Source organism: Cupressus sempervirens, chromosome 2 (assembly GCF_028749045.1).
Source record: "Cupressus sempervirens isolate cs-2001-9-10 chromosome 2, ASM2874904v1, whole genome shotgun sequence".
NCBI lineage: Eukaryota > Viridiplantae > Streptophyta > Pinopsida > Cupressales > Cupressaceae > Cupressus > Cupressus sempervirens.
Window position 1 is genome coordinate 521,950,021 of NC_143119.1, and position 12,408 is coordinate 521,962,428.

Consider the following 12,408-nt stretch of genomic DNA (forward strand, 5'->3'; position numbering starts at 1 on the left):
AGATTAAGGGTTTTATATACTTTGTTAAGAATCAAGTGTATGTTTTAGCACTGGTACCATATAAGTGAATTTGAGTTATTCCTGCCTAGGTTTTGTAGAGCCTAAAGTAGAAGAAGGGTCTAGCCTTATAGTTTACCCAGTGTTTGAAAGGGTATGTTGAAGATGGGAAATAGCTGCCCCTAGATGCATCTTGTTCTCATCGGGGTAATTTGAAACCATAGCATTTCAAAACACCAACAAAGTGGAAACTCTGCTGGGGACTGTATTGAATCTGAATGGTAGACAAACCTTGAGAATTTAGAAAAAGGAGATTCAATAGAGTAGGAGAAGTGCATGAAAAAATTTGTAGTAGTAAGTTATTTGATGTGTTTTCTAGACTTCTTACTCAAATATCATGCACCCCAGTGAGGCTTTGTTCAGGACAATAGTATATTTCAAGGTTGAATACATATTGTATTGCTACTAGGTTTTATTTTTAATCAATTCAGCTAGTTGTGGTTCTCAAAGTACTGCTATAAAGTCAGTGTTAGAATTGTTTAAAAGTGGTTTCTCTCTTCTAAGTGTTTAACAATTTGCAAAGTTCTACAATTTGAAATTTTAGTTCAGATCTGTCATGTTGTAAATCATGTTTTAAATATTTCTCACAACTATGAGTGGCAACTCTCTAAAAGATCTCTGTACTAGTGCAAATTGGTTCTATATAATGTGATGAACCTCCTTATAGCAATATCGTGAGAATGCTCGAAATAACAGAATACAAAGTGATAGCAGAACTCAGAATGAATCTACTGATCGCAGGCCACTTCGAGGGGGTAACCTCCTTTGAGCAAGCTCAATACAATAAATTCGTCCGTGCCCATCAAGGGCCTCAACCTATTCTTATATACTGAGTACGATCTAGAAAAGTAATACTACCTATGCATGTGGGATAATAAAATATACTCACGGGACGACTTACAAAGCATATGCGTCCAACAACACTACTCTAACAAAATAAACAGAAGGAACACACAGGTTCCTAACATCCCCTCTCCCTTAGAAAAAAGCTTTGTCCTCAAAGCTTAAGGTGTGGAAATTGTTGTTGAATCTGAAGAAGGGGTTCCCAGGTAGCATCCTCTGGTTGCATGCCATGCCACTGAATCAAGACCTCAGAGATGGAGCGAGAGCAAAGCTGGCGAGTGCGCTGGTCAATGATTGCCACCGGCTCCAGGATAATGGATCCTTCCATATCCATTTCAGGGAGAGTAGTTTGTGCTCTGACAGTGGTACCCAGAACTTTCTTTAGACAAGAAACATGAAAGACTGGATGAATGCGGGAAGAAGGAGGAAGTTCCAGTTTATAAGCAACTGAACCAATCTTCTGCAGAACCTTATAAGGCCCATAAAATTTTGGGGCCAGCTTATGACGCCCTTTCAGCTTTAGGGAGGATTGTTTGTATGGCTGTAGACGAAGAAAAACCATATCCCCAACTTGAAATGAGCGCTCAGAACGGTGTTGATCTGCTTGCTGTTTCATCCGATTACGGGCCATGTGAAGATTATCCTGTAAGGTACGAAGAATCTGATCCCTGCTGCGGAGAACTATGTCAACTGCCTGGACTGGTGAGCTGTTGGGAGTGTAGGGAAGGAGCACTGGAGGTGCCTGACCATAGACTGCTTCATATGGAGTCATTTTAGGGGCAGTGTGGTAAGAGGTATTGTACCACCATTCAGCTAAAGGGAGCCACTTGGCCCACTGATGTTGCTGTTCAGAAGTGAAGCAACGAAGATAAGTTTCCAAGCATTTATTGACAATTTCAGTTTGACCATCAGTTTGTGGGTGATAGCCCGAACTCATCTTCAGTTTGGTGCCAGTTTTCTGAAACAGTTCAGTCCAAAAATGACTGGTAAAAGTTGCATCACGATCAGAGACAATGGAAGAAGGGAGTCCATGAAGACGAAATATCTGGTCCATGAAGATTTGTGCAATAGAGGAGGCAGTATAGGGGTGGCTGAGGGCACAAAAATGACTATATTTCGAGAGACGATCAACCACAACCAAGATCACTGTCTTGCCACCGGATTTAGGAAGCCCTTCAATGAAATCCATAGAAATATCAGTCCAAATCTGTGTAGGGATGGGCAATGGTTCGAGCAAGCCAGGAAGGAGGGTCGTTTCACCCTTGTGGCGTTGGCAAGTATCACATTCAACCACCATCTGTTGAATCGTCTGTTTCATCCCTTTCCAAAAGAAGTTTCTCCTTGCTCGCTCATAAGTTTTGAGGAAGCCTGAGTGCCCTACCGAAGGAGAAGCATGGAGTTCATAAAAAATAGCCTGATGTAGAGCTGGGTTCTGAGGAAGCACTAGCCGACCCTTGTATCGAAGAGAAGCACCATCTCAAGAGTAATGTGGTATAGCAGAAGGATTATTGGCTAGCTGGTGAATGATTTGAGATAAAGAAGAGTCACTGTCATAGCCCTGCTGAACAGACGCTAACCAATTGGGAATGGGCATAGAAATAGCGAAAAGGGAAGCTTGATTATCAAATGTGCGAGAAAGAGCATCTGCCACAATATTCTCCTTACCCTTCTTGTAGGTGATCTCATAATCATACCCCATGAGTTTGCTAACCCATTTCTGTTGTGTAGGAGAGGATACCCGTTGTTCCAGGAAGTATTTCAGACTTTGGTGATCGGTTCTGATGCAAAAATGACTCCCTAAGAGGTATGGCCGCCACTTCTGTACAGCATGCAAAATAGCCATCATTTCTTTTTCATAAGTAGAGAGGGCTAGATTCTTACCAGAGAGGGCTTTGCTAGTGAACGCAATAGGATGGTCATCTTGCAGGAGAACAGCACCCAATCCATTGCCACAAGCATCACTCTCAATAGTGAAGGGTTTGGAAAAATCTGGCATTGCGAGAATAGGTGTACTGCACATAGCCTGTTTCAGTTGTTCAAATGCAGTCTCAGCAACAGGGGTCCAGGAGAAGGCATCCTTTTTTAACAGAGCTGTCAATGGTGCTGCAATTTTCCCGTAATCTTTGACAAACTTGCGGTAGTAGCCAGTCAACCCCAAAAAACCCCGAAGGCTCTTGAGAGTTTTAGGATGCGGCCAAGTTTTCATGGCATCTATTTTTGTAGGATCCACCCGCACTCCATGGTGTGCAACAATATGCCCGAGATACTCCACTTCCTCCTGGCCAAACACACATTTAGATAGTTTTGCACAGAGTTGATGATCAGAGAGAAGTTGCAAGACAAGCTCCAGATGATGGAGATGCTCAGCCCAAGTTTTGCTATATATGAGGATATCATCAAAGAAGACCAGAATGAATTTCCGGAGGTATGGTCGAAATATGTTATTCATCACTGCCTAAAATGTTGAAGGAGCATTCGTGAGGCCAAAGGGCATGACTAAAAATTCATAGTGACCATCATGTGTGCGGAAGGCAGTTTTAGGTATATCCTCCTCATTAACCCGAATTTGATGATACCCAGAACGAAGATCTAACTTGGAGAAAAAATGAGCCCCATGAAGTTCATCAAGAAGTTCATCAACAACTGGAATGGGAAACTTGTCCTTTATAGTGAGATGATTAAGTGCGCGGAAATCAATGCAGAGTCGCCATGACCCATCTTTTTTGCGAACAAGCAGAACTGGAGAAGAAAAGGAACTGGTACTAGGGCGAATAATACCTTGCTTCAGTAAGTCACGGACAAGTATCTCGATTTCGGTCTTCTGATGAAATGGGTAGCGGTAGGGCCTGATGTTGGGCGGAACACTGCCAGGAAGGAGCTGAATACGGTGGTCCTCTAGACGAGAAGGAGGTAATCCCACAGGTTCAGCAAATACACCAGAATACTTGTCCAAAATGTGTTGGAGATCGGCAGGAGTGCTAGAGACTGCTGATGGCTGCATCTGAATGGAATGGAGCTGAGCGATGACACCATGTGAATTCTTCTTAAGAAGTTTTTCCATACGGTGTGAACTGATGATGCTGAGAGACCCTGGTTGTAAGCCTTTCAAAGTGTGTTGGTGCCCCTCGACTGAAAACTGCATCCAAAGTTCAGCAAAATCCCAGAGAATGGGGCCAAGAGTGCGTAACCATTGGGCACCCAAAACCACATCACAGCCACCTAAGGGTAAGGCAAACATGTCAGAGCGCATGTTATAATCGCCAATAGAGAGACACACATTGCGACATTTCCCTTTACAAGGTAAAGTGCCCCCATTGGCAATCATGACTTCAAAGCTAGAGCAGGGATGGATAAAGCAATCAGCCTGTTTGGCTATTCGTGGATCTATGAAGTTATGAGTGCTACCAGAATCAATGAGTATAGTAAGAGGGATCTTCTTGAAGAAACCCTGGACCCGCATGGTTTGTGGAGTAGTGACTCCTGCCAAAGCATGGACAGATATCTCTGGTGGAGCTTCTGGTGAAGGAGGTTCAGGCTGGTGAGGCTCAACCTCATCATCCACTGTTTCCTGAGCATCTACATATTCTTCCAGTTCCGGTGGAGAATCCACATCCAAGAGATAGAGCTTTTGCTGAACACATCTATGGCCCCGAGACCATTTCTCATCACAATTATAACAAAGCCCTTTGTCTCGCCTGACTCGCATCTCTGTTTCAGACAAGTGCTTGATCGGAGTAGTTCTGGGAGCTGGTATGACTGGAGGGTTGTGAGAACCTGTATTTCTGAATGGAACAAAATTAGATCTGGAGCGTTGTAGAGCACTAATCTTGTCTTCCGCTAACTTAGCCAACCCAAGGGCTTCCATCATTGTAGTAGGTCGAAACATTTTGACTTCTGAGCGAAGTGCATCCTTCAGACCACTGACAAAACAACTACGGAAGAATTCATCAGACAAGCCCTCTGTGTGATTAGCTAATTTTTCAAACTCTGTCTGGTATTCTCTTACAGTGCCTGTTTGACGCAGTTTAGTGAGTGCTCCTGTGAAATCATCAAAGGAACTAGGGCCAAAGCGCTCCAAAATGAGGGTGCACAATTCTCTCCACGTTGGGCCTACATTAGCCTTGATGTACCAACGGAACCATTGAAGAGCTTCATGTTCCAAATGAAAAGATGCAAGGGGGACTTTGTGGTTATCCAAAGTATTATGCAAGCTAAAATACTGCTCTGCCCTATAGATCCATCCATTCGGATCAGAACCATCGAAGCGTGGAAAATCAAGCTTTGGTCCACGAAAATTGCCAGAAGAGGACCCAGTATCTCCTGAATGGTTTCGGCTCATGGCTGACTGCTGAAAGTTAAGACCCAGAATTTTGTCATCCAGATCTTGAAGTTTGGTTTTGAGGGATGCCATTTCTTCTTCCATGATTTTTGCTCCTATACGCGTAACAACCATAAAGCAAGGGTTTTTTTTTTTTTTTTTTTGAAATGGGTAGAAGATGAGAAACAAAAACTTTTTTAGTTACGACAAACTTGGATTTGGGTAAAACTCAGATAGGAAATGGGTGTTCGACGGGTGGTGGGAGACTATCTAGGGACAAGGGAAACAGAAAAATGAGGGTTTCAAGGGTAGGGAGGCGAAATGAGGCGAACAGTCCAAGAGGGATAAGGGAGCAAAATGAGGAATTGAATCTTGTGGCTCAGTTTGGTGGCGATTGGATGAGAGGTGAAAAAGATAGGGCAAACCCTAAAATTAGATAAATGAGGGATTTAGGGCTTTGATATGTAAAATTTGGGGTTGGGTCGCCAAGGAAGGAAGTATGCGAAATGATATTGCAGACGTTCTGCAGAAGTATGAGCAGAAACAGAAAGCAAACAAGGAAGCTACGACTAAAAAACAGAAAAATTTTTACTCTTTTTTTTTTTTTTTTTTGAACAATCGACTTAGAAAAATTCACTCACAGACTGAACAACTGAAAAGAGTTATTGCAATAACAAGAGATATTAGAAGTGAGAGGAACCTGAAGGCCACGACAGAAAAAAAATTTGATGTAATTTCCACCCAGCGAGCCCAAGAGAGTGCTCTGATACCAGATGTGATGAACCTCCTTATAGCAATATCGTGAGAATGCTCGAAATAACAGAATACAAAGTGATAGCAGAACTCAGAATGAATCTACTGATCGCAGGCCACTTCGAGGGGGTAACCTCCTTTGAGCAAGCTCAATACAATAAATTCGTCCGTGCCCATCAAGGGCCTCAACCTATTCTTATATACTGAGTATGATCTAGAAAAGTAATACTACCTATGCATGTGGGATAATAAAATATACTCACGGGATGACTTACAAAGCATATGCGTCCAACAACACTACTCTAACAAAATAAACAGAAGGAACACACAGGTTCCTAACATATAAATGTTTTCAAGAGTTTTTAGCTTTGTTATAAAAATTTGAAAGTTATGATAAGGCGAAAGCAAGAAGAGAGAATTTATGAGTTCTTGATTGATAAGTTTTGATGTGTGGTATGTGATATGCTATCATAAGAATTTTTAATGTTAAAAATGAATCATAGTAGTGATTTCATTTTGTTCTTCTCAAGGAGATGGGGGCTCTACAAGGATTTGATTAGTGATGTGAAGAATTGAAGTTTGCACCTATGCCAATCAACAGATTAAGTTTGTAGACATCAACACTCAAGGTATTTTCCACTTTCATGAGATTTTCTTTCCATGAAAGTAAGTTTTATAAAGGATTCTTCGTCAAGTGGTTTTTCTAGCACTAAGTAGGAGAGTGATTTGATATATCTCAACATACTTTGTGAAGAATAGATTCAACAATTGTTTTCATATTTTGAAGAATGTTTGGAGTTTCAATTGGTAGAAAAGTTTTCAGATATGCTGCAAGTAATAAATTCTGAAAGTAATTATGGTGAATGAATTTTACATTTGAAAGAAATGGCAAATTTCCCTTCACCTGGTATGCAGTTCATGGATAAGAACTATAGATCTATTTCTACCAAGAGATACATGCCATTAGTTTTTGATGGCATCCATGGTTTCCCAAACCCTATGCCATATAATCTCAAAAATTATTTGTCTAACCTTAGTGGGAACCATGAAAATTCAGCCAGTCATTATGTTTAAATGTTTAGTGATTTGATTGGTGATTTCAAGATTAATCATGAAGACGTGCATATGAAGTTGTTTATTCAAAATTTAGAAGGTGATGCTAGGGATTGGTTTTCCTTTTTGGCGGCATGTTCTATTTCATCTTGGGATGAATTACTTTCAGCCTTAATGAAGTAGTTCAAGGAAAGAGTAAGCATCTCTGATTGTTTTGAGAAGTTCTTGAAGATCCAAATCAGGAATGGTGAATTAGTTCCTAAGTTTAATTTTAGATTTGTAGAAGTCTTAAATGAGATTCCTGAAAGTTGTCAGCCAAACGATCAAGTATGTCTAGTGGTTTATCTTGACGTATTTGACAAGAAGATGAATTATCTATTAAGAGATAAAGAACCTAGGACATTACATCAAACATTCATGATAGTGATAGAGATTGAAAATAATGTAAAGTATGGATTAAATAAGAGTCACTTCTCTAGGAATGCTTTCTGGCAAGATGAGTTTCAAATGAAGAATCAATGTCATAAAGAGTGGTTGATTTCAGATCAACAAATAGTAGTAGATGATAGAGTTGATTCACTTGATGAGTTATACATGCAAGATGTAAATTAGTCATTCCTTCTCCTATTGATGGATCATATTATATTAAGAATGTTGTTAACTTTGAAGCTGAAAGATGTTCATCTCAGTATGAGGACGAAGAAGCTGAAAGTTATGTGTCAAGTGATGAAGGTAAAGTTGCTGATCTAGCACATTATGAAGAAGTATCATGTGAAGAAAATGATTAGAGTTGTTACTCGAGTCAAGAGAAGGACAATGATGATACATGTTCATCTTCATATGAGTCTGATGCAAATTGGGAAGAAGAAAGCAATGATGGAAGTGAGTGCTCTTATGCTAGTGAAGGTATGATTTCTATTTCTAAATCTAAAAGTGAAGTTCCATTTTAGAATTATGCAAATTAGTTTGAGGTTAAAAGTTGTGAAGAAGAGTTGTCTACACAATACAAGGATAAAGAAATCATTTATAAGGATGAATTGATTAGATGTGTAGATGAATGTCTTGGAGATATATGCAGTAGTAACCAGCAATATGCAAATGATAATGAGATTAATGCATTAGTACCATTGATAAGATGAAAGATGATTGGTTTGCAAGACATTGAATCATCTTACTGAAGACAATGCAAGTGACATTGATTTATATTCTACATGCTTCGTTGATGGAGTAGACGGTGTGTCTTTATATGATGATTCTAATTTCTCTTCTTCATATGCTGAAAGTGTTCATGATAGTGATGTTAGAAATGATTTCAAAGTTTTCATGAATCTATTGCATGGTGAAGAACTTGATGTTGATCAACACATCACTTGTCATAATGCCTACAAAGGAGCTTTGCGTGGAGTTATCAAACAACTTTTTGAAGAGCACGTAGAATGTTCAGATTTAGTTGAGGATGAGTTTAATGATGATACATTGTGTTACTGATGGAAGAGGTTAGATTTTTCTTCTTTTGGATTTGATAGTGAAAATGATGATTTTGCATCTTATAATGTTGATAATAAGGTGCTTGACAAAGTTGTCATTGAAGATCAACATGCACCTTGCAACGAGTTTTATGAAGAATACTCTAATATGATGGCTAGTCCATTTGTTGATTGGAAAGAATCATTGGAGGACTCTGGATTAGTTTAAGATTCTGACATTGATGATATTTGTGAATATGAGTTTGATTACTCATTTGAATACCATTCGGTTATACATAAGGATACACAATTTCAAGGTATGTGTGACCTTTTTCCCCAAGTTGAGTATGATGCCTTCATATTCAAGATTGATAGCATGCAAGATTTATTTGATTAAGATAATTTTCAGTTTGAGTCTGATATTTGTGAGTATGTTGATCAGTGCTTTCATCATGAGCAAGTTGTAGAAAATGAATATAGTTTTTATATACATTATGAAAGTGAAGGTGTAGATTCATTCTTGCCAAGTGAGTTATTTCATAATGCTAATTTGATTGGTGAAACTGATAGAATAAATATTTCCAGCTTACCTTATGAAAGTTCAGATGAAAATCAGATTTATGATAGAGATAAAAGTTTTTGTTGAAGTTCGGTGGTCTGGGGCCATCATTTGTACAGTTTAGGAGTAGTTGTTTTTGCTTTCAATAAAACTGTTTGAGAGAAAGTTTCTTGTTGTCAAGTGTGTGGTTTGCTTCTCCTAGAGTTTTGAATCCTTTCCATGCCTACAAGGGACATGCATCCCTAGACAGAGCCACTGTTGAGACTCAAAATTGAATCCTTGATTTTGAGTACCGTTGAAAAAATCAAGCCCTACAAGTGCTTTTTAATGTAGGTTTACCTGGCTGTACTTGTGAGGCCTAAGAGGTGTTTAATGCTTCTAGGACCTTGAATTCAATATATCTACTCATCCCATGAAGATAAATTGCCATTCTGAGCCATTCTGTGAAGTCCCGTTTTGAGCAATGTGCAAATTTGCCCAAGTGTCAAACAACGAGATGAGGCCATGTTTGCAATTGAATATCTCATATCCAGTAATGTTTCCTAACTCACCGCTTTGGGAGTGTTTAGTGTCCATACCATAGAGCCTATATTTCAGATTTAAAGTTGTTTCAATATGTTTCGACTAGGTTTTGAATCCCTCAAAGTCAGTTGTTTATTGTTGTTATGCTGATGCAAATTGTTTAGAATTCTAGGAGGCCCTATTTGACTTGTTATAACTTTGACCCAGTTGATTGAAATGAGAAAATTCCTTTTGCATTGCTTTCTAGAGGTCAAATAATTGCTATGTTTCAATTTTGAGCTTATGAAAAATCTATTTGATTAATTTTTGAACACGGTTTCGAAAGCAATTTGTAAACTTTTACTGGTGTTAGCAAAAGTAGATTGGTCAGTACCCCTGTTCGTGATGTCATATCTCTAAATCCGTGATAGGTGAGATCAAATGGATTGTACAATTATATTCTACTTTGAAAATATTTTAAGTGTACCAATTATCAAATCATGATGAATTCATTTGTACACTTTCCCAAGTCCATTCTATTTGTAAAAACCACCTTTTTGCCAATGTTTCTAGTCTATAAATTCTGAGTAGCCCACTTTGACCATTTGCCAAATTTGCCTAGTTATTTGTCATGAGCCCTAATTGTAGATTTATAATCTCCTCATGATAGTGAATGAACACCCCAGTTATAATTTCCCCAAGTATTAGTTTGACCTATTTTCAAAGCCAAATCCAAATGTGTTGTGTTGCTTTTTGACATGTTTTCTTGCAGGCAGTTCTAAGAGGGCAACTTTGATAGTCAATATCTTTTGACTGAGAATTCGTCATGAAATGAGATTCGACATGGTGCAAGAATGCAAAAAAGAAAATTAGTATTGTTGATTTCTGAGCCTGGTTAGGTGTTTTGGTCAGTTTTTAAAGCCAATCAAAGGACCTGTTGGCACAAAATTGGCAATTTATGGGAAAGGTTGAAGACCAATTTCAAATGGTGTTTTAGTGGTTGATTTCAATCTTAAATATTCCCAAACTCTTAATGGATTGATTTGACAGTTCAGTCACTTGAAAATGATTTTTTTTAGTTAGATCCGCTTTGGGGCCCAACTAAATGGTATTAAACAAATAAGGTATATCGGGGATTGAAAGTTTCCTAAAATTGAAGGGTTATAATGATTGTAATCATTATAATTGTGGGGGTATATCTTTCAAAGTTGGAAAGGTGAAAGATAAAGTGGGAGATATCTACAATGAAATCGATCAAGCATCCAAATGTAGTTCAGTTGTATGAGGTCATGGCTAGCAAGACAAAATTTACATTATTCTCGAGTTTGTATCTAGAGGTGGTCAATGCTAAGGAGATAGCATTTGGAAACTAGTGTGGATAAAAGATGGTGTAGCTATCTCCCTAGATATGGATGGTGTGCTTAAGGTTCATAAGTGCATAATTGAGGGCATAGATATAATGATAGATTCTTGTCGAGGGCAACAAGGCATGGGGCTATATGATGTTGCTGAACGATTCCAGGGTCTTGAGGGTAGAGTCATCTAGCTAACACTCTATAAAGGAGAATCCAATTCAAGGATAATTTCTTTGAAACAAAAAAGAATTATGCTGAACCCTGTCAGTTGGAGACCATGCAAACTCTCAAGAAATGGAAAAGAAACTCTAAGGATTGGATACATCAGACTTGCAACTTTGAACCAGAATGCATATGTAGTCACATCCACTCACACCACATCTCTCAAGAATGTTTATTAAAATAAAAATTAAATGTTTTTCTAGGCTTTTAACACTTGTCTTCATTTTAAAACAAAAATGCGAAACAAGTTACATAGAAAGTAGAGTTTTACATGGAAAGCCATATTCCAACAATCATATTTCACACGAAGGTCTATAAAAAAATCCATTGAAATGGGCTGATAATTCTGACGCATATAGGTAGCTAATATGATAGTGAGTAGAAATATTTGATTTAAAGTAGAAGGAATTCAACAATGCAAAGCAAGATTAAATTTTGAGGATGAATTCAATTTTGATGATGGATCCATTCGAGAAAAGCTCGTATATTCAATTTGTTCCATCTTGACTGGGTGGCCTTAAATGCTACTCCTTGCCATTGTGCTTTCATTCCATGGCTATTTTTTTTGTAGCCAAGGATTTTTTGGGGCTGCAACTATAAATGAGGTCTAAAATCATGGCAAAGTCCACTCCAAAATTACTCTGCCATGTTTGGTGCTATTTTCAGTGCAATGGTTATGAAGCCTATAAGTTTAAAGTGGCATCGCCATTGTTGGGCTCTTGGCTATACCGGTGCATTCATTGATGTGATTTGGTCAAGGTGAGGCAGACACTGCAAGTACAACCTTCAATATTCAATGGCGAGCTACTGCGAGAAAAATTGTGCAAAAATTTGAAGAACAATGATTTTAAAAAAATTGAAGAAAAATCATGAGCGCCTGTGACCTCATTTGTTAAGGAAACCATTGGAAACTTAGAGGAGCATAAAGTGGCATCATATGTGCTAGATCTTCTAAACAATAGCGTCATACTCTTTCCTAAAGGTATCAAAATTGTATCACATCTGGAAGAAGTATTCAAAATATAGTGCCAAAACTAGGGGCAAAACAAAGAAAAACTTTTACTCCCACATTGGGGATGCGGTGATGTTTTAATAGTTTAAATATCATTCGGCACAATGAGCTAGACGTCTTTAAGATAGCGCCCCTTTGGAAGGTAGCTGCTTGCATAGTGGAGTCCACCCAGTGAAGTCAAACAACTTTTGACTCACTAATTTCTGGTGAAGATTCCAGTGGTCACCATGTCACCACCGAAAAATGAGAGGTTTCACCGGTGGAGACAT